The sequence below is a fragment of the Panthera tigris genome, chromosome A1, assembly GCF_018350195.1.
Source record: "Panthera tigris isolate Pti1 chromosome A1, P.tigris_Pti1_mat1.1, whole genome shotgun sequence".
Taxonomy (NCBI): domain Eukaryota; kingdom Metazoa; phylum Chordata; class Mammalia; order Carnivora; family Felidae; genus Panthera; species Panthera tigris.
The window spans coordinates 209,447,225-209,452,629 of record NC_056660.1 but is presented as its reverse complement, the minus strand read 5'-3'; positions in this window follow the sequence as shown (position 1 = coordinate 209,452,629).

Below are 5,405 nucleotides of genomic sequence, written 5' to 3'. Positions count from 1 at the left end.
CGACTTCGGCTCAGGTCATGATCTCATGGTTCGTGAGTTCCAGCCCCGCATCAGGCTCTGTGCTGACAACTCCCAGCCTGGCACCTGCTTCAGATCTGTGTCTCCCTCTCTCTGATCCTCCCCTGCTCGCACTCTGTGTGTGTCTCTCTCTCAAAAATAAACATTAAAAAAAAATTTTTTTAAACACAACTTACCAAAACTGACACTAGAAGAATTAGAAATTTTAAGTAACTTCAAATAGGTAATTTAAATTTCAATTTTTTTAATAAAAATTGAATTCAGAATCAAAAGATTTCTAAAAAGACACCTATAGAAGCATAACCTCATAACTACAATAAAGAACATCAGACAGTTCTTCACTCAGCCCCAGAAATCCATGTGATATAGTTTTATGAGGCCTTTAAAATATTTTAAAATAGAATCCAGCAATATATCGAAAAACATAATACATCATCACCAATTCTTTTATCCAAGGATGCAAGGTCAATTTAACAGTCAAAAACTAATCATTATAATTCACCACAATAATAGAGTAAAAAGGAAGTATTACATGATCTCCTCAATAAATGCAGAACAAATCTTTGACAAAATTCAACACTCTTTTCTTATAAAAACTCTCCGCATGGCTAGGAATAGAAAGTAATCTCTTCAATATGATAAAAGGCATATGTTGAAAAAAATCTTGTACTGTAATCATACTTAATGGTAAAATATTGAACTCTTTCCACCTAAGACAGGAACAAAGTAGAGATGTCAGCTCTCACCACTTTTATTCAACATCATGGTTTAAACTCTAGCCAGGACAATAAAACAAAAAAATGGGTAAAAGAAATAATGAATGAAAAGAAAATGTTCTCAGTTTTGTGAGACACTATTATCTATATAGAAAACCCTATGGAAGCTACAAAATAACCCAATAGAGTCTAATAAGTGAACTTATTAAAATTTCAGGACTCAAGGCTGATATATAAAAGTCAACTGTATTCCTATATAAAACCAAAAGCATTTGAAAATTGAAATATAGGGGTGTCTGGGTGGCTTAGTCAATTAGGCATCTGATTCAGTTCAGGTCATGAGCTCACACTTTGTGAGTTCAAGCCCTGCATCAGGCTCTGTACTGACAGCTCGGAGACTGGAACCTGCTTTAGATTCTGTGTCTGTCTCTCTCTCTCTCTGCCCCTCCCCTGCTCACGCTCTTTCTCTTTCTCTCAAAAAATAAATAAACATTTAAAAAATGTTAAAAGAAAATTTTAAAAAACCTAGATTTACCCCTTGTCTGAGCAATTGCCATCTGTGCACTAACAACACCATCATGAAGGTGATTCCTCATGTCCAATGGGGCACAAAGGTTTTACTTACCTGAAGTATTGGCTCATCAGGTTTGGCCATTAAGTGTCCAACATACACAGTGTTGGGAAGCTGTGGCCAGGCAAAGGCAAAGACAAAGACAAAGCCAAAACTAACAAACCCCAGCTCTGCTTTCAGTTGAAGATGAAATAGCTCTGACCTAGAGCCTTCTGGGAAATGTTCCTTGATAGTGTCATCAAACTAAGTATGAATATATACCATTTGCTCAAGGTTGAAATGAAGAACATCAGAGAGTTCTTCACCTGGTCTCAGAAATCCATGTGATCTGTCAGGGAGGCCATGCAAGACACAGGTTCAGACAGCCCAAAATTGATATTCCAAATGTGCTAGTAAAGAGGTCACAGACAGCCTTCCAAGTTTCTCAGCAACCAGGAAAGTGTAACGATCCTATAGCATCAACCACCACTAGGTCAAAACTCTCATTCTTTAAGGAGCCCATAATATCTGTCCTTCCTAACAAATGACTACACTGAGTTGTGTCATGAAGCTACATGACCTTTAAAAGGTTTGTAAATGAGCTCCTGCAAAAAACGAAAAAAAAAGAAGTGAGAGATATTCAATATTCACAAATGGTGTTAATCTTCAAACACACTAAAGAATCTTCACACCAGAAGTGAACACCCAGAAAGCACTTTGGCAGCAACCTGTTCTACTGCTCTCTCCTGAGAACTTTCTGATCCAGATACTGGTCCTTTCATGACCTCCAAATCTACCATGGCATTTCCGTGTTTTTTCTTTGCTATAATTCTTTCTGATGCTTAGAATGTTCCTGCTTTCTTCCTCTTCCTTTCTTCCCCTCATCAAAATCCTACCCATCTTTTGGTGCTCTTCCTGCTGTGGGACATATTACCAGCTATGGCTGGTGTCTCTGATCTCTCTCCACTGGTTGAATCCTGAAGCTCATCCATGACGTTCTGTAAGACCTCCAATTATATGCAAACTTTGTCTTTTTTTTTTTTTTTTTTTACATTTTTATTTATTTTTGAGAGGCAGAGAGAGACAGAGTGTGAGTGGGGGAGGGCCAGAGAGAGAGGGAGTCACAGAATCCGAAGCAGGCCCCAGGCTCTGAGCTGTCAGCACAGAGCCCAACGCGGGGCTTGAACCCATGAACCATGAGATCATGACCTGAGCCGAAGTTGGACACCCAACCAACTGAGCCACTCAGGTGCCCGGCAAACTTTGTTCTTAAATATACCTGTGTGTAGGACTTGTTTTCCGGCAGCTGTGAGCATCTTGATGACAGGGTCTCATGAACACAAGTGAAAAAACAGTTTTTTCCATTGGAGAAACCACTGTAAAAGCTGTGTGTTAGTGACATCTGCTGGTTTCTTGCTTTCAACTATTGGACCAATGGATGTCTTCACACTCCAATGGCAACAAATCCTTCAAAAAGGTGACTAGTGCTTGGGGTTCCCACTTAAGGGCCAGTGAATGAGGATTTTGTACTTTTACCTCCCTCTCAGGGCCTCTTCTATGATACAGATTCCAAGAACCCTGCTGAAGATTAATGTCCTGTGTCAGCTTTTACTTGAGGATTTACTTTGTTTTATTGGGGATTCATTTACTTTTCTTTTAATAATGGTTAAACATTTGCTATGGTTTATACAACATTTGACAAATGCCACACCAAAGTGATTCTGCACTGATGATTCAGGATGCAGAATATGGGCTGAAACATGAGATTCCTACTACTCATGCCCAGGATTTAGGCACTTGACTTATGAACTGAAGATCAGCAATCAGCTGCATGATCTCCTTTCGCTAAAGTGAAGGCCCAACACTTAGAGAGAACCTCTGGAGAGTGGTGAAGGGGAAAACAGAAACATGGCTCCAGGAGGAAGGTCTCTACTCTTTGTGCTATAGGGGAGCGTTACAAATATATCTATGCCTGGACTTCACCATAAATAGTTTACAAGAGACTTTCTGAAAGTGAACCCCAAACATAAGCATTTGTTCAAAGCTCCTCAGGTAATTCTAATATGCAGCCAGGGTTCAGAAGCGCCCTCCTGAGAGAGAGAGAAGGCAAATATGCATTTATCCTAACATAAGGACACAGGGTATACCACCATTCATGCCTATTTAAATGGCTCAACTATTTCTAAAATTGGTTCTGGATGGATGCCTGGGTGGCTCAGTTGGTTAAGCCTCCAACTGTTGATTTTGGCTCAGGTCATGATCTTACGGTTCATGAGATTGAGCCCTGCGTCGGGCACAGAGACTGACCAGGATCCTCTCTCTCCCTCTCTCTGTGCCCCTCCCCAGCTCGCACTCTAAATAAAAATAAATAAATAAACAAACATTAAAAAAATAAAATTGGGGGTGCCTGGGTGGCTCAGTCCATCAAGTGTCAGAATTCCGCTCAGGTCATGATCTCATGGTTCATGGATTTGAGCCCCATGTTGGGCTCTGTGCTGACAGCTCAGAGCCTGGAGCCTACTTCAGATTCTGTGTGTGTGTGTGTGTCTCTCTCTCTCTCAAAAATAAATAAACATTAAAAAAAAATTTTAATAATAAAATTGGTTCAGGGAAAAGAAGATGGAATGAAATAATGTTGGGACAAAAAGTGGTTAAAAGTGCTGTTTCAATGAAGAAAATACTTTCTATGAGGATAATTACTGACAATTACTGGGGACAAGAGAGAGGAATTTGTTTTGTCACTTCAGCAGTGTGATGAGCAGGGCAGCCTTCTTCCAAAAGGTCACAAGATTATGAGGAGAAAATAAATGCGGCCAAATGGGCAGTCATTTTAGGTAATAGTAAGTTTGATGAGGGTGTTCTGATTGGATTGGAGGGTGGGGGGTGCAGGCAGACAACTACTTTAAGCCAGAGAGAGAAGAGTCCAAGAAGGCTTCTTGAATCCAACAATCAAGTCAAGATAATTTTCCCAGTTATATCTGGGATGATATCAAACGTTTCAATAACTATAAAAAACTAGTCAAGGAAGATGTAACTTATAATTTGGCCTAGTACTTTTATACATCTTCATCTTTAGGTAGTGTAATTAAATGTTTACTTTCTGCCTACTATATGCCATACACTATGATAGGTTCTGTGGATCTCGTAGTGTGCAAGGAAAACATGATCTTTGCTCTCATGGAGCTTACGGTTTGACAGGGAAAGCAGATATTGAGCAAATCATTACAAGGAAAAAATTACCAGTGTGTTAAGTGTTTAAAAAGAAAGAGGTAGGCATTATGAAGTGTACAAACAATGTAATTAGCTTAGCAATTAGTACAGTAATTCTCTCTATGTGCTACTACCAATTTCATATATGTTGGTGGGGATACATTTTAAAAATTAAGCTTTTAAAATAAATGTTTAAAGGGGTACCTGCCTGGCTCAGTCGGTAGAGCGCGCAACTTTTGATCTCAGGGTTGTGGGTTCAAGCCCTACATTTGGCATGGAGCCTTAATTAAAAAAGAAAAAAAAATTAAGTAACACAGGGACTAGTTTTGAGAAATTCAAGACATTTGGTATACATTTTTGGAAATTAGCACACGAAAATAGGAACACCTGGGTGGCTCAGCCAGTTAAGTGCCCAACTCTGGATTTCGGCTCAGGTCATGACCTCATGGTTCATGATATCAAAAGGCACATAAGGGTCTGTGCTGGCAGTGGGGAGCCTGCTTGGGATTCTCTCTCTCCCTCTCTCTTCCCCTCTCCTGCTTGTGCTCTCTCTCTCTCCTCTCTCTCACTCAAAATAAATTTTAAAAAACTTAAAAAAAGAGAAAGAAAATATAAACATTAACTTAATATGAGAGAGAAAAGACTTGCATAAATAGTGTTAGGCCCTGTAGGTCGCACTCTAAAAGCGTATGTTCCCTGCTAAATCTAGTTGGAGGATGGGAGAACAGAGGGAAGGAATACTTTTCATTTGTTTAGGTTTGTTTTGTTTTGTTTTGTTTTGTTTTGTTTCTGTGCCTATTGGCCAGTCTCTCAACTCCCTCCAATATTCTCTCAATAGGATTTTCAATAAGGTCAACTTATTGACTAATTTTTTTTCCCCCCCAGAGATGTTCTTCCTGGATTCTTCTATC